Source organism: Salmo salar, chromosome 17, assembly GCF_965601325.2.
Source record: "Salmo salar chromosome 17, fSalSal1, whole genome shotgun sequence".
Classification (NCBI taxonomy): Eukaryota; Metazoa; Chordata; class Actinopteri; order Salmoniformes; family Salmonidae; genus Salmo; species Salmo salar.
Window position 1 is genome coordinate 12119724 of NC_138307.1, and position 23987 is coordinate 12143710.

Consider the following 23987-nt stretch of genomic DNA (forward strand, 5'->3'; position numbering starts at 1 on the left):
ACATGTGGAGACAACGAGCACGGAGGTAGGCTGTTCGCCTGCAAGGTCTTCAAGAAGCTCAATCTGACAGGCAAGAAGGCTCAGCTTAGGAGAGCAGGAGCATGCTTTAAGTGCTTGCGCCTTCATGGTGACGATGGCGGCTGCACACAAAAGTATCTATGCTCAAAGGATGACTGTCAGAAAGAGGGCTCTTCAGACCACAATTACTTGCTCTGTCCAAAGTCACAGATCAAGAAGAAAGAGGAAAAGAGCAGAGCGATGCAAAATTGGGGAAACAGGGGCTTGGACTAACCAACAAACAGGAGGAGCTCCTTGCCAAACTTTCTCCAGAGGTGCGAGCAGAGTTCAAAGAAGCCTTTTCAAATAAGATCACAACAAAAGTGTGTGCTAGCATTGGTTGTGAGCCAAAAGAGTGCCCTGTCATAATGATGCTATTGGATGTGACGACAAACTCTGGCCAGCTAGTCGGTACGTTGATTGATCTCGCTTCAGATACTAATTATATCTCTAATAAAGCAGCAGAGCGTCTCAAGCTAAATGGTGAGAACATTAAGTTGATTGTCCAAGGTGTTGGAGGGATGGAGAAAACCATTACTACCATGAAGTATACCCTGAGGCTGACAGTAAAAACTCCCAGAGGTACAATAGCAGAGCACAAACTCCTCTGTTACGGCTTGGAAGATGTTGCGAAGGTGAACCAAGCTGTCACGCCACAGCAACTGCAGAAGTTCTTTCCAAATGTTCAACTGAAGGACTTGGTCGGGCCCAAAAAGATCGACCTGTTGATTAGCCACAGAGAGGGTCGCCTTGTCCCACAGCCAGTCAGAGTAGTTGGAGACCTCGTCCTCTGGGATGGTCCCCTTGGGAAGGCTGTTGGTGGAACGCATCCTGACCTCTTTGAAGTGATAGACCTAGCAGTGCACAGGACTGAAACACATTTCGCTAGGTCAATGAGAACAGCTTCAAGGGCGTACAAAGAGATTCTCGTGAAGACGGGAGGACCCAGTGGAGTTTCGGTGGAAGAAGACGCAATCCTCCGAACACTGCAACTACCAACAAAGAAGTTTTTGAATGGTTCAAGTGGGACAGTATTGTCGCCGCCTGTGATCCTCAGTGTGGTGGCTGCAGATGCGGTAGGTGCCCCCCTGGAGGCAAGGAAATGACCCTAGGAGAGGAAAGAGACTTGGAGAAAATAAAGGAATGTCTGACCTACGTGCAAGCTGACAAGCACAGCGAATCCCCTCACTGGGACGCAGCTTATCCGTGGAAAGGAGACCCCACAACGCTGCCTGACAATCGACGTGCAGTGGAAGCGACCTTTTTAAACACTGAGAAACGACTGGAGAGGGAGCCGGAATGGAAGGCTGCGTACAGAGAGCAAATCCACGATATGGTCTCAAGAGGGGCTGCCGTTAAAGTCACCCAGGAGGAAATCGATAGCTGGAAGGGACCTAAGTGGTATATCAGTCATTTAGTTGCTCCTAATCCTCACTCAACCACTACCCCTGTAAGAATTGTCTGGAACAGTAGCCAAGAATTCATGGGAATAAGTTTAAATTACCTACTGTACAAGGGTCCTCATGTCCTAAATCAGATAAGGGGCATGCTTCTGAGATTCAGGACTGGGTTTTTCACCGCCCTGGGCGATGTGAAAAAAATGTACAACTCTGTCTGGCTAGAAGACAAAGAAGTACACCTCCATCGATTCCTCTGGAGAGACAATCCTGAGGAGGTGATCGAAGTCTTTGCTGTCGTCAGGGTCAACATTAGCGATAAACCTGCTGGTTGTATCGCCCAGGTGGCAATGAGAGAAACAGCCAACCTGCCCCAGTTTGCAGCCATGGTTGAGGAGCGCAGAGTTGTGGTAGAAGATAGTTATGTGGATGACATCTTGACGTCCCACAATGACTTGCAGATACTGGAGAAAATCACCAAAGGAGTGGAAAAGATCTTAAAGGCTGGAGGCTTCTCCCTTAAGCCATGGGTCTTATCAGGCCAAAGTGGGAGGTCCGCAACCACAACTGATGCCAGTATCAGTAAGACAACTGTGAGTGTGCCCAAAACGCAGGTGTTACCCAACCAGATGCGGGACGAAGAGAGCAAAGCACTTGGAGTCGGCTATGAACCAGAGACCGACAAACTTCGTGTGATGACCTCTGTAAATTTCTCAAAGAAGAGAGGAAAGATGAGAACAGGAGTCGATTTGCGCGAAGAGGAAGTCAGAGGTAAAACTCCAAACCCATTGACCCATCGGATGCTGCTAAGCCAGATCGCTGGATTCTACGACCCCATTGGTCTTGCCACACCCGCAAAGCAGAAAGGGGTTATGCTTGTGAGAGAAGCTTACCAAGAAGCAAGTATAAGCAGTCCAGTTAAGGACACTTGGGATGACCCACTCTCACCAAAACTACGGGAGGCTTCCATAAGACTCCTCGAAGAATATGTGAGACTTGCCCAGATCAGGTTTAAAAGAAGCCTCACACCAACTGGAGCCATAGGCCATCCAATTGGAGTCACGTTTTCAGATGGGAGTGAGGCTTCCTACGGTGTGGTGCTCTATCTCCGTTGGGAGACGCAGAATGGGGTCATAGTGAGGCTGGTTGAGTCAAAAGCAAAGCTTACCCCTCTCAACCAGAAAGGAGACGTGATTAAGGCAGAGGTATGTGGTGCTGTCGTTTCGATCCGCCTGAGAAAATACCTTGTAAAGCACTGCCGCATCAAGGTCGCACGCTGGGTCCACGTCGTGGATAGCCAAACAATCCTGGGAGCAATTCACAAGGATAGCTATGGCTACCAAACTTTCTTCGCTAACCGCATCGGAGAGATCCAGAAGGCTGGACCAGTGGAAGACTGGAGGTGGATTGAGGGCAACCTGAACATAGAAGACATCATCACAAGGGGAGCAACTCCTGAGGAACTCGATGAAGGGTCAGAGTGGCAACAAGGCCCAGAGTTCCTGAGTTGGCCTGAGGCTGAGTGGCCTGTGAAGACGACCAGTGAGATAGTGACCAGCGTGGCTGATGACGTTAAAAGGTTGCAGAGAAGAGCGTTCTCAGCTGTAGTCACCAGGTCTCAGGCAGAAAAATTGTCAGGCCCCAGCAATACTGATGTTGGGGCAGACTTGCAAGACTCCGCACCGCGACCACAGATGAAAGACCAAGGTCCAACTCCAGCAGTAGAGAGGCCAAAGAGGAAGCCCTGGGGTGTAGCTCTAGTGCGCCTTGTCGGGCCCGAACGATTTAGTAGCTTGTCTAAATTGTGTGGAACAATCGCCTGGGTTCGAAGAGCGGCAGAATCCTGGTTGAGGACAAGCTACCAAGCCTCGAGCTCGGCAAACTGGGAGGTGAGGGGCCTCAGGCTGTCTGTGGGAGAGAGAACAGCGGCTTTCCAAGACCTAGCCCTTGCAGCCCAAGACGGCGTGAACTTTCAGGATACGACCTTAAACCGCCTTGTTGTGATGAAAGATGACAACAATGGACTCTTACTTTGTGGTGGTAGAGTCCAGTCTTGGAATGAAGACGGAACCGCTGTACCTTTAATCCCGTTCCGGTCGTGGCTGGGGGCCTTGCTTGCGAGGGAAGCTCACGAAGCGAATCATGAAGGGGTGGCTGCCACACTGCTGCACACTAAAAGAAAGGCCTGGGTTGTGCAAGGTCGGAGGACAGTGAAGAAGGTGGTCAACAGGTGCATCACTTGCAAGAAGCAAAGAGCCCGGCTGTGCCAGCAAGTGATGAGCGCTCTTCCTCAGGAACGTACCAGTAGAGCGAACCCATTCGAGTATACTACACTAGACCTCTTTGGACCCTTTGAAGTGAGGGACGCTGTTAAGAAAATAACCAAGAAAAAGGTCTGGGGAGTCGTGTATTGCTGCATGACTTCCAGAGCCGTCCATGCTGATCTCATCGACGACCAGTCTTCTGAGAGCTTTCTTCAGGCCTACTCCCGGTTCACTGCTCTGAGGGGGCATCCCAAAAAGCTACGGTCAGACAGAGGCACAAACTTCTTGGGAACCAGGCCTGCTCTGAGAGAGCTACACAAGCACCTGGCCTGTTTGCAGAAGGCATCTGTTGAAGACAAGGCTGCCAGAAATAGCACAGAGTGGCAATGGGACTTTCATCCTGCAGACTCGCCACACAGGAATGGAGCAGCAGAGGCAGCTGTCAAGCTCCTTAAAAGAGCTCTTAACAGTCTTGGCGGAACAACTGGCTGCTACACCTGGGGGGAGTTCCAGACCCTTCTCTATTCTGCAGCCAACTTGACTAATGAGCGACCCATCGACGCCAGGGCACAGGAACAAGAGGACTCAGTGGAGTACTTGACCCCCAACTCCCTTATCCTGGGGCGCACCGGACAGGGAGGTGACATACACGGAATCGACATGGAAACCCGCTCTTGGCACAGGCTGAGGGCTGTCTAGGCTGGAGTCGACAGGTTCTGGAAGAAATGGAGCGAACTGGCAGGACCAAACTTGTTCATACGACACAAGTGGCACCGAGCAGAGAGAAGTATCAAGGTTGGAGACGTAGTCTGGATTGCGGACCAGAACGCTCAGAGGGGGCAGTTCCGGCTCGGCCGGGTTGCTACAACATATCCAGACGAGAAGGGGGTTGTCCGGGATGCGGACATAACAACCTGTATGGGTCTTCCTGCTCCCATGGTTCCCAGGGCCCGGAGAAAGGACTCTACCATGCACACGTCATTCGCAGGGATGTGAGGAGGTTGGTGATCTTGATTCCTCCTGAAGACCAAGAGGAGGTAAGATAAGTCCTCGCCATGGGTACCCAAAGACTGTGACTCGGTGTTCTTTGCTTAGCTAGCGGGTAACCCTGGGAGGCAACTGAGTGCTTCGAGGGCAAACCTACACTCAGCAGGAGGAAAGGTGGTGGAGCCTACCTCCTTAGTTAATACATGTTTGTAAATGCCTACAAAGACTGGACTTTAGTTTGAAATTCTCACTGAGAGACTCAAGAGACTGTGCCCTCCTTCGATCTTCGATCAGTCGGCCAAGTGGGAGGTGTTGAGATTTCTAGCTCACTCTGGAAAAGAAAAAAAAAATAGATAAATAGATAAAAGAGAAGCAAATGGGTCTGATGTGTTCAATTAAATGGGGAACGAGTGATTTCTTTAAGTTTCTTAGATGCTCAGATATGTTACGTTATGTGCGCATGCGCAGCTTCACTAGAGACTTAAATTACAGCACCTGGTAATCACTTCACCGTAGACAATCATCAGGAGCACACAGCCCGTTGGTATGTAACTGCGAACTACTCAGTCTAGCATTGATGTTTAAGTCACTTATATGTTTGTGCACTGAACGTTTACCTCACTATGTCGGTGTTAGTTGGCCGGGAGTAACTTGTAGCTCGCTGGGTGCGGTAGCTCAGCGAACCAGATGCTATATAGCATTAGGCTATTATTATCAGCCTTTTCGGAGGGCTAAATAACGAAAATCCGAACAATATCCTTACAGAAAATGTACAATAATAAGCTTTCCTTTAACTTTCTCATGCTCGTACATGTACGCAGCCTCTATTACTGAGCAGTGTGTGAGAGACTGTTGTTTCTTTCCAAGTTCCACATGCAGTGTATACTGTATAACTCTTTATGCATTCAAATTTTTATGCAAATCACTGTTGAGGAATTTAGAAGAGGAACTTCCCTCTGGCTTCCCTTCTTTGTTTTAGCTGTCTCTGGCCTAATCTGGAATAGTGTCCACTTTGTAGCAGGCTTTACTTACAATAAAGTCACAATAGTTTGTAAGTGTTTTTTTGAGCGTTGGCATCTTATCATGCACACAGGTGGTTAAATAGCTGTATAGTGAATGCCTCAGGTGGGGAAAGAGGGGAGTACAACCATATCAAAGTACGTCTTCTATTATGAAAAACAATGGATAACCAATCCCATTATCAATTACAAATATTTTATTCGAAAATATATTTTACAAAGGAAGTGATGGAATTTAGATTTAGTTGTTTAGCGAATAGTGAACAGATTTCATTGGGGTTGAATTAGTAGCCTATATCTTTATATGTATCAACCCGGTGTTGTCATGGAAATTGATATTGAGCCAACATACAACAGATGGCATGTGAAATCCATGGCATCGTATCAACACACTAGCTTGCAGGAGTGCATAACTTGTACTTTTTTTTAGGCCTAACTTAGTGGAAATAATTGGACAGCAGTTGTACCAAGGTTATTTTGCTGGACATGCTGGGTAAGTGTTTCCCATACCATTATACTGTACAGTTGGGGCGCATCCTTCCACTACCTAGCTCTGTTCGCCCTGCCTAAAAGTATTTGACTTCAATTGTTTTCAATTGAAAAGATCTGTGAATAAGAGGCCCTGGATGTTGGTGTGGGGGGCCTAGGAATGGGGAATGACTGTTTTTGTACAGTACCCAAAACTTCCAATGCACACACACATACACACACACACTTTTGCCTGGCTCTGGACCCAGACCAGATATTATTACTAACATTCCACCCCAAATCCAGGCCTGCGTCTCAGGTTAAAGCTTCAGCAGGAATTCCACTATTCCACTGACGTCATCGTAGTCCCCTATATGGAAGTGGGAGACTTGTCCAGTTAAAGTTAGGTCAGCACAATACCTATGTGTGATCTGAGACACTATAAAATGTGCATTACCGATGTACATAGTTCCTTTTCAATCGTCCAATAAGATAACCACAAAGTACAGTGGGAATTATCAAGTAACTATTATGTGTCATGCTGCCAGTCCAGTCTCTCTTTTTCCTGTATAATTGCTTTACATTTCTAGGAGTTTTCAAAGCTAAATCTGATGCTTTCCATTCTTACTCCCTTCAAGGAAAGAACACAGTGAAAATGTATCAATATATTATTTTCTCTGTCTCTCATTGTACAGTATTAGCATACCCATGGCAGGAAAGTCCGGCATGCCATTTTCTGATTGGGGGCACCAACGCCGAGGAAAACAGCCCACCAACGAGAGGACCGCCTGCAGGGACAGCTGCCGTGCCATTCAAATTAACTGAGGACATTTCTGCTCATCATGACTCTCGTGTGTGTGTGTGTGTGTGTGTGTGTGTGTGTGTGTGTGTGTGTGTGTGTGTGTGTGTGTGTGTGTAAAAAAGAGAGAGAGAGCGATGGAGAAAGAGTCAGGGGGAAGCATAGGGATTTTGACCGATTGAAAATTGATGCAGACAGTTTGTTTTTCCAACGTGCTGATTATCCAGCAGCTGGAGCATGAACACAGTGAAAAATGTTACTTTTCATCACCCTTTCAGTGTTCTTTCATCACTCTTTGTAGTGCCATCTGAGGCCACTGGCTCGTTCCCTTGTTTTCGGGGGTAGGCGTTCAAATGGGCCTTTTCTTCTGGGAGGCCTGAGTGGAACACATTCATCACATGGGCTCCAATCTCTCGCTCTCTCTCTTTTCACTTTTGGCCTCTCTTTTCTCTTGCTCTTTTCCTCTCTCACCCCAGGTAGCACATTTGGTTCCTTGAAAGTTGTGGGAATTAAGCCATGAGTTTCCTGACCATTAAAATGTTTTCTAAACGTTCTGAGAACGGAAGTGAAAATGTCACCTGTTCTGGGAGCGTACATTTTTAGGTTGCATGGAGGTTCTGAGAGCATTTTTCCATGGTTCACTGAAAGTTTTCCTGGGAAATTATAGCTTATTTGACCTTTAATAACACTGCTAGCATAATTTGGGTTAACTGTTTTGAACTCCAAGCACAGATAGAAATTGAATTGATTAGGCATTAATCATGCAAACCTTTTTTTATTATTTTTTTTATCGTAGCATGGTGTCTGTGAGACTCAAACCTATGATCTTCTGTTCTCTATCCATGGAATCAGTCCACGGCGCCACCAGGATGGAGCTAGCATGACATGTTCTTTTTTTTACTCAAAGCTGTTCATTTGAGTCTATTTAAACAGACTCTATTTCAAAGGAAACAAGCACTCACTAAAATCAACACACCTGAACACAAGATAGAGGATAGAGAGAGTGTAATGAATACTCAGGGAGAAAAAGGTGTAGATTCACGCGCAGAGCGCGGCAGATGTTTATTAAGCCTTCGCAGAAGGCAGGAATCGTGTTCGCAGGCAGGTAATGGTCAAACACAGGTAGGAAGTCAAAAACAAACAATACCTCACAACCATACAAACAGAAAGAACTGAACTAAATAGGGAGCTGATGAGATCAGGTGAGATACGAACACAGGTGAAAACAATGAACAAATATGAAAGACAGGGCTACGTTCAAGAACACGACGAAACAGGGCTACGTTCAAGAACACAAAGAAAAAGAACGTTGACTAAGAAAAGAAAAGCAGAACCTTACAGAGAGTTTTGTTGATGCTAAGAATAGAATGTATGTTTTTAAATAACATTCTTAGAACGTTTTTTTGAACGTTACTCGTGTTTTCCAAATGTTCCCGAGAACATGCCTTTAAACAGAACCTTGAGGAAACCTGCAGAAAACGTTATGCTTAAGTACTGGAATTCCCACAGAAGAACGTTGTTTCTTAATGTTATCCGATTGTTATGAGTTTAAATAGAATCACGAGGAAACCTGTAGAAAACATTATGCTGAAGGACTGAAATTCCCACAGAAGAATGTTGTTTCTTAACGTTTCTTAGAACCATGAGGAAACCTGTAGGAAACGTTATGGGAAGGTTGTATGCAAAATAACTATAGGACAACCACGCTCTCACCAAGCTCTAAGAAACATATGGTTCTCAGAACGTTATATGCTAGCTGGAGCTTTGCTCTTTCCAACTCCAACTCCAACACAACTCCAACATTCATCTTCTGCACGTCTATCACTCCAGTGTTTAATTGCTAAATTGTAATTATTTCGCCACTATGGCTTATTTATTGCCTTACCTCCCTTATCTTACCTCATTTGCACACACTGTGTATAGACTTTTGTTCTCTATTGTGTTATTGACTGGTTGTTTGTTTATTCCATGTGTAACTCTGTGATGTTGTTTGTGTCGCACTGCTTTGCTTTATCTTGGCCAGGTCGCAGTTGTAAATGAGAACTTGTTCTCAACTAGCCTACCTGGTTAAATAAAGGTGAAATAAAAACATTTACTCTCTCTCTTGCCCCCTCTCTCTACTCTCACTGCCCCTGTCTAGTTCTTTAGAGTGTTAGCACACAAACAGCCATATTAGGATGTGAAAGAACATGACCTTTTATCTGCACAGGAATTTCTCAATTCAGCTCCTTATCTCCCAGTACTCAGAGTGTAGATGATAACAGATCCTTCTGGCTGGCGACAAGAGGCAGCGCTGTGTTTCAGTGAGAGGGGAGGAGAAGAAAGGAGAGGGGGATAGAGAGGGAGAGAGAAAGTAGAGAGAGAGAGAGAGTTAGAAAAGAGAAAGCGAGTGAGGGAGATGGATAGATATTATTCCATTAGGTACGAAACCAAGGAAAAGAGATCACGGGAGGGGTCTGAGCCTGCATTTCATGCCAAAACCTTGTCCCCTTCCTTCTTTCCTCCCTCCTCTTCACAGATCTGATAGGACAGGTTAGGTCAAAGCAACATGGACGGAATTAGGTAGATCTAAACAGTGAGGAAACTCTCTTGTCATTGTCCAAACAAACAACATTCCTACATTCTTCCAGCTATAATGCACGTTTTACCATATCAGCAGTGTTGTAACCCACAGCCCCAGAAATAAAACCTCCGTTTACATCGTTACAAGTAGGCTGAGTCCCAAATGGCACCCTATTCCCTATATAGTGCACTACTTTTGAGGACACCGCCATGGTAGCCCACTGTCCCTGAAATGGACAGGTTGTACAGATCCGTTTGTCGACTTTCAGAATAATAAGGACGGCCCACATTCTTTAGCTCTGACTTCATTGTTTAAACCTACAGTGATTGGTTTAAAGTTTAGACATGTGAGCCCCACTCTATACTAGCTTAGAGAAAAATCTTGGTGCGACGCGTGCCACAGCAGCTGTTATTTTGTAGTGCAGTCGTAAGCAGCAGATTATGCTTCCCCAAAACATGTTTGGATTAGAGGGGGAGCATTATGCTGAAACCATGAGGCAGCATTTCACTTCAAAACGCTGTCCCCTTCTTTTTCACCTTCACATACCTGAAAGGATTGGATGGGTTTAACCTGTTAATGATGATGGTGACGGTCTCTGGTACAATATTACTGAAATGGTGTACTGTGGCCATCACAAATGTTCTCTTGCATTTCATGAACATGTTATATTGAATGAAGGTGCAACCAAACCTAGTCACTTTTATGCAGTAGCCTATCTTTATTCACAAACTCCTCTCCGTGCACACGACTGAAAAGTAAACACAAAAGGGAGAAGGAGGAGGAAGAAGAGGAGGATTGGAGGGAGAACTGAAAACACTAGACCTGATGGCCGACCATTGTCCACTTCTGCATTCACCGCTGCAGAGGAAGTAGGAGCAATGACCTCCTTTCACGATGATGAACGCCACGGGTCCTCTACTACCCAGAACCCCTTGTGCTACAGCAGGCGGTCGAGCTACAGGAAGTGTGAGCTAGAGGGTCATACGGCGTGAATAATTCAGATGGACTGACCACAGGGTACACAGAGATGTGTCCTTCATGTTTCCTGTTTGTTGCTTGTCAGCAGATGGACTGTAGTTTGAGTTAGGTTAAAGGGTGGTGTTTTGCTGTGTTAGAGTGGATTGCAGGATTGCAATATTCTGAGGCCTGGACCCTAGTCATGTGATGGACACTATTTAATAAACCCTTAGTGCAGCTTCAAAGTTAGAACCCTCCCTCAGATAAGTCAGTAAGGTAATAGAGGAGGAAATGGCAGACGCAGACAATGGAGTGTCTCTCGTATGTCCTGTGCAGACGGGCTGATTCTCTCACATGGTCATGTGAAGAAAGGCTGGCTGGTGTATTGCACTGCCAGAATTTGGGTTCGCACAGGAAATGGTGTCAGAGTAGCTCAGCAGAGTAGTGTGTGTGTGTGTCCTATTGTACCTTGTACCATATCACTTTTATTTTCACTCTCTTAAAACTTTGGTGCACAACTCTTGTCCTCGAGACACAGCCACAGTCTGTTAAAACAGACCTGGGAAAACAGGTGTGTGCGCTCTCTGGCTAAGCAGGGCCATTAATTGGTCAATTAAGAGCCAGAGGGAAACTAAACCCAGCGGGACTTTGGCACTCGCGCACTTAAGTTGTGCCCCCCTGCCTTAAACCATCCTACCCCCTCCTATCCCTTAGGTCAGTCTGCCAGTAAAGACACAACTTCAAAGCTATCGCTATTAACCTAGTTGACGGCTCCGAGGTCAAGAATCTTTGAGGTCAAGAATCTTTCTTAGGGTATGCAGTGACCTAACCCGAAGCCATGTTATGACATAAAACACACTGTAATTCTTGTGCTCTTTAAGATGCCAGATCCTGATAGCGCAGGCTATGTTATTCTTAAGTCCTAGGCTGGGCAGATGCCCCTTGGTCAGGCTTGGGTTGATAGCATTAGTTAGCATAGCATTAGTAGCCTAAGTTCGTCTTCGTTTGATAACAACCTGCTGTGGAATTTTGGCTCTCTGGAGCTTCCTTCCTTCCTCTCCGCCATTATGCTAAATATGGCCTGGGCTTGCCACATATGCTGAAATATGAAGCTATATGTGTGTGTGTGTGTGTGTGTGTGTGTGTGTGTGTGTGTGTTCACTATGTTTTCCCTGCTGACTATGAGATAGATGACATTATTGTTTCTTTCTCTCCCCCCTCCTTTTTGTTCCTCTGTCCTGCATTTTTACAAGTTCTGTATAATGTAACTCTGTTATACTGGCCAGGGAGATAGTGAACCTTTGCACTGCTCAGAGAAAACTGTTCTGTTTTTTCCCCTTTTCAACTCTGCAGCCAGCTGCTCTGTTTCACTACCTTTCATTGTGTGAGTAAAGAACGTCAACAAGAAATAGACATGTTTTTATTTTGGGCAGAGTTTGCATTTACACTTAAAAAACGTTTTATAACAAAGCCTAAATTAGGAAAATGGAGAGTGTTGACTGGGTTTGGGGAAAAGCGGCCCTACAACTAGTCTTGCACAACGTGGGTCTGTAGTAGGATATTTAGAAAGATACTACTTCAAAATTGTGTTGTGCTTGAGCAGTTTTTCTCTTGTTATGTCAGTCACTGACAGTCATTCAATTAGCCTTGTCAGCTAACAATGTTTTGATTGGTAAGTTAGTCTAGCCAGCTATCTAAACTTGTAGTAATCATGGCCGAATACAAACCGCATGGCATGATTTGATTTGATTGATTTGATTTTACCTCCAGGGGGCCAACATTGATTTTGTTAGTCACTCTCACTCAAAAAAAACCTCAAATATCATTAACATGGCATAAGTCATGGTAAAATGTGTAGAATTGTAGATAATTGGCTCTAAAACTGCTAAAATTACTCTCCGCCCCATGGCAAAATGTGTAGAATTTCAGAAAACTTGCTTTAAAACTGCAACATGCTACTGTGGTTGGTGGTTGCATTACAACAAATATATATATATATATATACATATATATATATATATATATATACATATATATATATATATATACATACATATATATATATATATATATACACACACATACATACATACACACACACTTGAAGTCGGAAGTTTACATACACTTAGTTTGGGGTAATAAAAACTTGTTTTCAACCACTCCACAAATTTCTTGTTAACAAACTATAGTTTTGGCAAGTCGGTTAGGACATCTACTTTGTGCATGACACAAGTAATTTTTCCAACAATTGTTTACAGACAGATTATTTCACTTATAATTCACTGTATCAAAATTCCAGTGGGTCAGAAGTTTACATACACTAAGTTGACTATGCCTTTAAACAGCTTGGAAAATTCCAGAAAATTATGTAATTGCTTTAGAAGCTTCTGATAGGCTAATTGACATCATCTGAGTCAATTGGAGGTGCACTTGCGGATGTATTTCAAGGCCTACCTTCAAACTCAGTGCCTCTTTACTTGACATCATGGGAAAATCAAAAGAAATCAGCCAAGACCTCAGAAATAAATGTGTAGACCAACACAAGTCTGGTTCATCCTTGGGAGCAATTTCTAAACGCCTGAAGGTACCACATTCATCTGTACAAACAATAGTATAAACACCATGGGTATAGTATAAACACCATGGGACCACACAGCCATCATACCACTCAGGATGGAGACGCGTTCTGTCTCCTAGAGATGAACGTACTTTGGTGCGAAAAGTACAAATCAATCGCAGAACAACCGCAAAGGACCATGTGAAGATGCTGGAGGAAACAGGTACAAAGGTATCTATATCCACAATAAAACGAGTCCTCCTATATCGACATAACCTTCAAGAGAGCGAGAGTTGCACCCCTTCTGAAAAAACCTACACTCGATCCCTCCGATGTCAACAACTACAGACCAGTATCCCTTCTTTCTTTTCTCTCCAAAACTCTTGAACGTGCCGTCCTTGGCCAGCTCTCCTGCTATCTCTCTCAGAATGACCTTCTTGATCCTAATCAGTCAGGTTTCAAGACTGGGCATTCAACTGAGACTGCTCTTCTCTGTGTCACGGAGGCTCTCCGCACTGCTAAAGCTAACTCTCTCTCCTCTGCTCTCATCCTTCTAGACCTATCTGCTGCCTTTGATACTGTGAACCATCAGATCCTCCGCTCCACCATCTCCGAGTTGGGCATCTCCGGCGCGGCCCACGCTTGGATTGCGTCCTACCTGACAGGTCGCTCCTACCAGGTGGCGTGGCGAGAATCTGTCTCCGCACCATGCGCTCTCACCACTGGTGTCCCCCAGGGCTCTGTTCTAGGCCCTCTCCTATTCTCGCTACACACCAAGTCACTTGGCTCTGTCATATCCTCACATGGTCTCTCCTATCATTGCTATGCAGATGACACACAATTAATCTTCTCCTTTCCCCCTTCTGATAACCAGGCGGCGAATCACATCTCTGCATGTCTGTCAGACATATCAGTGTGGATGACGGATCACCAGCTCAAGCTGAACCTCGGCAAGACGGAGCTGCTCTTCCTCCCGGGGAAGGACTGCCCGTTCCATGATCTCGCCATCACGGTTGACAACTCCCTTGTGTCCTCCTCCCAGAGTGCTAAGGACCTTGGCGTGATCCTGGACAACACCCTGTCGTTCTCCACTAACATCAAGGCGGTGACCCGATCCTGTAGGTTCATGCTCTACAACATTCGCAGAGTACGACCCTGCCTCACACAGGAAGCGGCGCAGGTCCTAATCCAGGCACTTGTCATCTCCCGTCTGGATTACTGCAACTCGCTGTTGGCTGGGCTCCCTGCCTGTGCCATTAAACCCCTACAACTCATCCAGAACGCCGCAGCCCGTCTGGTGTTCAACCTTCCCAAGTTCTCTCACGTCACCCCGCTCCTCCGCTCTCTCCACTGGCTTCCAGTTGAAGCTCGCATCCGCTACAAGACCATGGTGATTGCCTACGGAGCTGTGAAGGGAACGGCACCTCCATACCTTCAGGCTCTGATCAGGCCCTACACCCAAACAAGGGCACTGCGTTCATCCACCACTGGCCTGCTGGCCCCCCTACCTCTGAGGAAGCACAGTTCCCGCTCAGCCCAGTCAAAACTGTTCGCTGCTCTGGCACCCCAATGGTGGAACAAGCTCCCTCACGACGCCAGGACAGCGGAGTCAATCACCACCTTCCGGAGACACCTGAAACCCCACCTCTTTAAGGAATACCTAGGATAGGATAAAGTAATCCTTCTAACCCCCCCCCCCCCTTAAAAGATTTAGATGCACTATTGTAAAGTGGTTGTTCCACTGGATATCATAAGGTGAATGCACCATTTTGTAAGTCGCTCTGGATAAGAGCGTCTGCTAAATGACTTAAATGTAAATGTAAATGTAATAACCTGAAAGGCCGCTCAGCAAGGAAGAAGCCACTGCTCCAAAATCGCCATAAAAAAGCCAGACTATGGTTTGCAACTGCACATGGGGAAAAAGATCATACTTTTTGGAGAAATGTCCTCTGGTCTGATGAAACAAAAATAGAACTGTTTGGCCATAATGACCATTGCTATGTTTGGAGGAAAAAGGGGGACGCTTGCAAGCCGAAGAACACCATCCCAATCGTGAAGCACGGGGTGGCAGCATCATGTTGTGGGGTGCTTTGCTGCAGGAGGGACTGGTGCACTTCACAAAATAGATGGCATCATGAGGGAGGAAAATTATGTGGATATATTGAAGCAACATCTCAAGACATCAGTCAGGAAGTCAAAGCTTGGTTGCAAATGAGTCTTCCAAATGGACAGTGACCCCAAGCATACTTCCAAAGTTGTGGCAAAATGGCTTAAGGACAACAAAGTCAAGGTATTGGAGTGGCCATCACAAAGCCCTGACATCAATCCTATAGAAAATTTGTAGGCAGAACTAAAAAAGCGTGTGCGAGCAAGGAGGCCTACAAACCTGACTCAGTTACACCAGATCTGTCAGGAGGAATGGGCCAAAATTCACCCAACTTATTGTGGGAAGCTTGTGGAAGGCTACCCAAAACGTTTGACCCAAGTTAAACAATTTAAAGGCAATGCTACCAAATACTAATTGAGTGTATGTAAACTTCTGACCCACTGGGAATGTGATGAAATAAATAAAAGATTAAATAAATCACTCTCTCTACTATTATTCTGGCATTTCACATTCTTAAAATAAAGTGGTGATCCTAACTGACCTAAGACAGGGAATTTTTACATTTACATTTTAGTCATTTAGCAGACGCTCTTATCCAGAGCGACTTGCATACATTTCAATTAATTTCATACATTATTCTTTTTTTCCCCCCGTACTGCCCCCCCGTGGGAAACAAACCCACAACCCTGGCGTTGCAAACACCATTGCAAACACCATGCTCTACCAACTGAGCCACAGGGAGGCCAGTTTTAACAGGATTAAATGTCAGGAATTGTGAAAAACGGAGTTTAAATGTATTTGGCTGAATAGTTTGTAAACTATCATATGATCTGCCTAGTCTAACTAGTTTATATGTAGGCTACTATAGATCTGCATTAACACTTCTCCTTAAACATGAGATGTTGATTTCTCACTTGATTATCACAGTTCCTGTTTGGCGATGAGGTGAGTTTGCATGTGAAATGTTCACAGGGAAGTGAGTGAGAGAGGCTTCTCTAAATGAAACTTGTCACTTCTACGCGACTCCATTGAAATTGGCAAAGTGACAGACAACTGATGGTTGTGCTAATGAGGGGAGAGATCAGAGATCAGACAAAACTTCATAACTGGCTCTGGTGTTTACAGTTCCAGACACTGATCTCAGTCCAGAGATATGCAAGAGAAGTGAGGATTGGTACAGTAGGCCGACATCCTACCAATACTGTACATCCAAACCCATTGTCCCATCTACTCAAAACCAACCCCAACAACATGTCTGATTGTCTAAGTTGAACACGTGTTCTTTCTGTTTACTAGTCCTTTTCGGAGACAGACGGCCTTAACACTGGGTCAGAGGTTAACTATCTATACATTTGTGAAAGAAATTGAAGAGGTTACTGGTTGTAGATGGTGAGATGTGAAGTGTATTTGGATGTCCTCCTGAGTTGTTTTATAACCCCAGAGGACTAAACTCCCCTTAACACACCCACACCCACACACAAGCTGTGTTTGGTAGGCCTGGTGCAGGAGTGGAACATCTTTGAGGGTCCTTCCTCAATACACTCAGGGAAGAGAGAGTAAGAGGGCTCTCCTCTTTGTTTATGCCTTTGCCACATAAGCAAGCAGGATTATAATGTGCTCATAGAGTGGCTAGGAGGTGTGTGTGCGGATGGAGTTGCATTGAAGACAAGCCAAACAACCTCGCTGCGACATACCCACGAAACAAAGCTCCTCCCTACTACACACCCAATTGACGATTGGCCCAAGAAGCTACATCAAAAACTGAAGTACCAGTCCAACTGAAAGTACTTTCCCCACCTCTGTTTTTCCCTCTCTCTCATTCTCCCTTTTTCTCTCCCTTCATACTCACTCCCCTTGTTTTCCAAAACACTATTTTACCCCCTCCCTATCCACTATCTTTCTTCTCTTATTTCACTGTACCAGCCCTGTTAAGTCACGTGACTGTCTACTGTTTTTTCCTTTCTTCTTCTTGCATGTTTGTCTATCATGCATGGATCTGCCTATGGAGAGGAGGAGAGGAGGGGCGCTGGGAGTATAACAGGGGCCCAAGGAATGCACAGTTGGGAAATCTGCAGGGGAGGAAGAGTGGGGGAGGGAGGGCTCAGGGTGCTGAGAGATGGAGGGAGGGGGCAGTTGAGTAGCGTCCTACACACACCACAGGCCAAAGAATCCTCACTGTGGGATATCTGGTATTCATGCGAAATCAGGCAATGTAAATCATTACCATAAAAGAGAAGGGGTGGGGGGGCGGGCAAAACAGACAGCAGTACAGCACATTCAGCCTTTGTCCTGTCCTCTTGGGAAAAGTAATATATATACAGTACCAGTCAAAAGTTTGGACACACCTACTCATTCAAGGGATTTTCTTTATTTTTACTATTTTACATTGTAGAATAATAGTGAAGACATCAAAACTATTGAATAACACATATGGAATCATGTAGTAACCAAAAAAAGTGTTAAACAAATCAAAATATATTTTAGATTCTTTATAGTAGCCACTCTTTTCCTTGATGACAGCTTTGCAAACTCTTGGCATTCTCTCAACCAGCTTCATCTGGAATGCTTTTCCAACAGTCTTGAAGGAGTTCCCACATATGCTGAGCACTTTTTGGCTGCTTTTTCTTCACTCTACGGTCCAACTTATCCCAAACCATCTCAATTGGGTTAAGGTCGGGTGATTGTGGAGGCCTGGTCATCTGATGCAGCACTCCATCACTCTCCTTCATGGTCAAATAGCCCTTACACAGCCTGGAGGTGTGTTGGGTCATTGTCCTGTTGAAAAAACAAACGATAGTCCCACTAAGCGCAAAACAGATGGGATGGCAAATCGATGCAGAATGCTGTGGTAGCCATGCTGTGCCTTGAATTCAAAATAAATCACAGACAGTGTCACCAGCAAAGCACCCCCAAACCATCACACCTTCTCCTCCATGCTTCATGGTGGGAACCACACATGCGGAGATCATCCGTTCACCTACTCTGCGAATCACGAAGACACTAAAAATGTCACATTTGGACTCATCAGATCAAAGGACAGTTTTCCCACCAATCTGATGTCCTTCGCTTGTGTTTCTTGGCCCAAACAAGTCTCTTCTTCTTATTGGTGTCCTTTAGTGGTGGTTTCTTTGCAACAATTCGACCATGAAGGCCAGATTCACGCAGTCTCCTTTGAACAGTTGATGTTGAGATGTGCCAGTTACCTGAACTCTGTGAAGCATTTATTTGGGCTGCAATTTCTGAGGCTGGTAACTAATGAACTTATCCTCTGCAGCAGAGGGAACTCTGGGTCTTCCTTTCCTGTGGCGGTCCTCATGAGAGCCAGTTTCATCTTAGCGCTTGATAGTTTTTGCGACTGCACTTGAAGAAACGTTCAAAGTTCTTGACATTTTCCAGATTGACTGACCTTCATGTCTTAAAGTAATAATGGACTGTTGTTTCTCTTTGCTTATTTGAGCTGTTCTTGCCATAATATGAACTTGGTATTCTACCAAATAGGGCTATCTTCAGTATTCCACCCCTACTTTGTCACAACACAACTGATTGGCTCAAACGCATTAAGAAGGAAATAAATTCCCCAAATTAACTTTTAACAAGGCACACCTGTTAATTGAAATTCATTCCAGGTGACTACCTCATGAAGCTGGTTGAGAGAATGGCAAGTGTGTGCAAAGCTGTCATCAAGGCAAAGGGTGGCTACTTTGAACAATCTAAAATAAAAAATATATTTTGATTTGTTTAACACTTTTTTGGTTAATACATGATTCCATATGTGTTATTTCATAGTTTTGATGTCTTCACTATTACTCAACAATGTAAAAAAGAGTAAAAATAAAGAAAAACCCTTGAATGAGTAGGTGTGTCCAAACTTTAGACTGGTACTGTGTTTCCAGGCAGATACTTTTCAATCGGTATATTCTACAGTCGTCATACACAGCTTCATGCATCTAATGCAAATATAATATTATCCAATAGCTCCTGCAGAATATACATTTTGTAACACCTTTACGTGTGCAAATTGTGATATGTTCAAATACACTGCCCACAAAAAGTATTTGAAGTCCAAAAAACACACCCCCTACCTGTACATATCATGAGTATAAAATGTGCTTGCATTCTAAAGTGACTAAAGTAACGGGCCAATTCAAACCATAATACACCAACCATGTTGCTTGTAGTGGAATAGTTTATGACACACAGGGTGTGACCATACAAAACAAAGTGCCACTGTCAGACCTCTTATCAGACCTTGGTTATCCATCACACTTGTGTACACACAGTTAAATACGTAAATGTGTTACCACAACTGATAAAGTTCCTTCTATGTCACACCCTTCCCTTGGAATACATATGAGGCTGGACTTCCTGTTCTCTTCAAGTTAGGAGAAGTGAAGGTTGTGTAGTAAGAGTAACGGTTTAGAGCGTTGGACCAGTAACCGAAAGGTCGCTGATTCAAATCCCAGAGGCTACGTGGTGAAAAAAAAATCTGCCGATGTGCCCTTGAGCAAGGCACTTAGCCCTAATTACTCCTGTAAGAGTGTCTGTTATATGACTAAAATGTAATGAATGTAAGCGATTGAGTGTGGGAAAAGTATTGATGCAATTTGCAGCAACAGTAGACTGGGTGTCTGTTGAAACAATAAGGGTGCCTGTGGTCTCACTACGGTTGGAGTATGCAAAATAAACAGATGCCTGATAGTGTTGGTGAACACAATACACACAGTACCAGTCAGATTCCGCCCCTAAAGCATTTCATTCATACCGCATCACAGTGACCATGAACCAACCGTAAACCTCCAGATACATCATATGACGAGCAGGGTCAGGCATTGGAGGCATGACCTTTTTTTTTGGTCCGATTTTATACATTTCTTCAAACAATATAAAACAAACACACGCGAACAACAGCATACAGACGCACACATCAACGACATCACACCTACTCACACCCCACGCCCATCTCTAGCACCCACATCAACCTCTGCCACATGGTCTGAAACTACACCGTTTTGTTTCTCTCTAACGCCCACGCACTTTCAACATTTAGATAATAAAGCATTTGACCTTTCCATTTTATTAACGATGAAGGATTTGGTTGATTTCTCATTTTTAAGTATACGTTTCTTCAAGATGATTGACGAGAAAAGTACTATCCAAGCCCTCAGGCATTGGAGTAATTACTAACTTCATTTGCAGGCCCTTTTGGACTTATGTTTAGATAGATATCGCTAAGCATTGTGGACGGATGTGGGCGATTGTGTCTATAAGGACCCTGGTGGGCTGCGGCTTCCCGTGAGACCAATCATCTCTCCGATGTGAGTTCATGGGAAAACAATGTGATGAGTCACCACATTGGCAAATAGTAAATAGGACAGCCGATCGGGTGGACATGTGTTAAAAACCACAGCAGTGGCTGAGCAGAAACATCATCAACATTTTCCTTCCCAGAAAATACCTTACCGTGATCAGAAGCCTACGGTGAGCAGGATGGATCAAAATACATAATTCAAACAATGTGAGAGTGGCAGAGATCAATACTTTCGCTAGTAAGTGCAATCATTCCCATTCACTTGACAATGGAAAGGCAGTAAGCATCTGTATATATGCATTCAGTCAAGGGAGTAATGGAATATGTTAATCAAGTGTGCAGCGCACTTGAAATGAGTCATACTTTCACCCAGATTTCCCATGGACCGTTTTGATATCGTCATCTGAAATATGAATCATGCTGTAGAGCAGGGGTACTCAACTCTTACACTACGAGGTCCAGAGCCTGCTGGTTTTCTGTTCTGCCTGATAATTAATTGCACACACCTGGTGTCACAGGTACAAATCACTCCCTGATTAGAGGGGAAGAATGGAAAAAAATGCAGTGGAACTGGCTTTGAGGTCCAGAGTTGAGTTTGAGGGCTGTAGAGCCTCAATGCATCTTAATACAAGCGGAAAGCAGACACAGCAGGAAAAAATAAATAAAAACGCAACACACTGTACCAGTTATTGCACGGTCGGAACTAGAAGCACAAGCATTTCGCTACACTCGCATTAACATCTGCTAACCATGTGTATGTGACCAATAAAATTTGATTTGATTTAATAACAACAAAGTAGGACAGGAGATATCTCCTCTCAGCTATTTCTAGATGAAAAACAACCGTCACTTATCAGACCAACTGAAACATCACCCCAGCTCAGACATAACAGTCCATAGTTTAGTCTCGCTGGATGTTTGTCGAGTCTCATCTACTGAGGCATGGGAGTTTGGGGGGGGAATGTCAAACATACAGTAACCGATATGTTGGTCCAATAGTATCTTGAGGTGATGTACTCGTGTCTCGTGAGACTCTTTGTTAGTAAACACACAGATGCGTAGAGTTCAGGCTAGGCGAGGCAAGGGTGAATCCCTTGTGGGATAACAAAATCTGTCACACACCCTAACCCACCCCCTCCCCATCCCTGTTCTCCGTCTGCTCTCAAGGTCACTGTGCGTGCGTGCGTTTATGCGCGCGCTTGTGTGTGTTGGCCGGGACAGTCAGCCTCCCCCTCCCTTCCGGTACACTGTGTTGTCTGCAATACTGACTGAATCCATCTCTCCAGTCTCCACCGACAGACTGATGCAGAGATGATGCAGTTATAGCACTGCTGTAAGTGAGTCTAATGTGAACTGGCTTAACAGACACCGTGACACATTCATCATAGACACAATCCTTTCACTAGATGTGATTAACAAATAACATAAATCATTTTCAGAATAAGTGGCATTTAAAAACAAAGTATGACTACTGTATGAGTACTTAGCAAGATGGCAGCAGGGAGAAAATGAAACAGTGGGAGGTACCTTGGAGCAGGCAATGGTAATATTTGGGTGTAAGTGATGGGGGCTTGGGGACTGGCCACATTCCTTTTCTACCTGCTCATTCTGTATGAGAATCTTCATACTTTAAAACAAGTTCCCTCCTTATGAGGTGTCAAGCAGAGACGTTGGATGTGGTTGTGTGCGATGGAGGAGGAGACAATGTGACAAAGCACATTACGCTGTCACGTCTATCTGATCAAATCAGAAGGCAGAGAGCGCCTCCTTGTGGCCATAACACATGTGAGCGTCATCATCATCATCATCATCATCACTACCATCTGGTAAAATTCCATTCCCACTTACAAGGAACGCACCGAGTGCAGGGAGGACAGACTGCGGCAGCGGGCCAAGCAAATGATTCAATAAGCTCCAAAGGAGCCTGGTGCGGGTTTTTAGGAAGTCCAGTCATTCCTGGTTGCAGTTAGATCAGCACACTGGGGCCAGTCGTTGTTGTGGTAGGCCTACAGCTGGTTTTCCCCTTGACTAATCAACAGACCAACCTGACTCCACCCATCTCCTTCCCCATACTGTAGCATGATAAGGGTGAGTTTAACGTGTTCTGAGAATTACATTTTATTCCCCACTGATCCTTTGTATTTAAAAAAAAGTATTCACACACAACCTCTGTATACCTGTATACCTGCTGTAAACAGTAAATAGGCCTAAACATATAGGAGTGGCAAGATTTTGTGAGAAGATTATGAGTATTGTAACTATCACCTGAAAGTAGGCTTTCAGAGAAAAGGTCACCTTGTATTCATCAAATTAAAAATAGAGCTAAATCCTCACAACACAAGAGCTCACTATACCAATTACAGGTTCCCAATACCTTTACTCTGCTTACTTTCTATGGCCAATGGGTGTAGCGCTAGAGCAGGGATTCCCAAATTTGGTCCTGGGGCCCCCCCTTGGGGCACCTTTTGGTGTTTGCCCTAACACTACACAGTTAATTCAAATAACCAACTCATCATCAAGCTTTTAATATTTGAATCAACTGTGTAGTGCTATGGCAAAAACCAAAACGTGCACCCAGGGAGGGCCCCAGGACCGAGTTTGGGAATCCCTGCTGTAGAGCATAACTGCTTGAATATAAAACATCTATTTTTCTTCAATGCAAACCACAATGTCATGGCAAAACAATGCCAAAGGTTGAAGCCAGTGTGATTTTGTTATTTTTATTTATTTATTTTACTATTTTCGTTTTTGTTCTTTTTGTTCTTTTACATTTACAAGTCAGTGTTTACATACAACACATTCTCTGTTAACGGACTAAATGCATTGTGCATAGCTGCTTATGCAATATAGCCTAGGTAAGTTATACCATTAAACACACTGCCCATTCAATAATAAAGGTTAAATAAAATAAATAAAATTGATAACATATGAATAATATAATATATGCCACATAACCTTTATCCTGGATAACTTTACAAGGTAAATGTTTGTGTTGCATTTGTATTGGCAGACAAATACCTGTAGGTTTATAGTTAGAGCAGTATGCCTTACTAAGGTGTGACATTGTACAGGTTTACTGTAAGATGCCACACAAACATTTATGCAACACAAATATTTACCTTCCTTCTTTATGTCATACCAAACAGAGAATAGCTCAAACCCCATTCATCTAACACCGATCCTCATGCCTATTCTACTTTAGCCATTCTACCATTTGCTTGGCGGCAAACTTGCTAGCCACAATTTCACAACCCAGATGGCATGTGCCCATTTCCACAGTTCTCCCTCAATTTGCTAACTTTATTACATAACATAATGTTATTCCATTTCACAACTGACAGACTTGCCTCCTCTTGCTTGTATACTTCTTTTTTCTTAGCTTTCATTCATTGGCTGCATTGCAGAAAAAGTAACTGGTTTCAGCACTAGTGCTTGAGAGCATGCTCCAACATGTCATCTCCTGTCCACAAACAACTCCACAACAAACACTATTATGGTTGACCA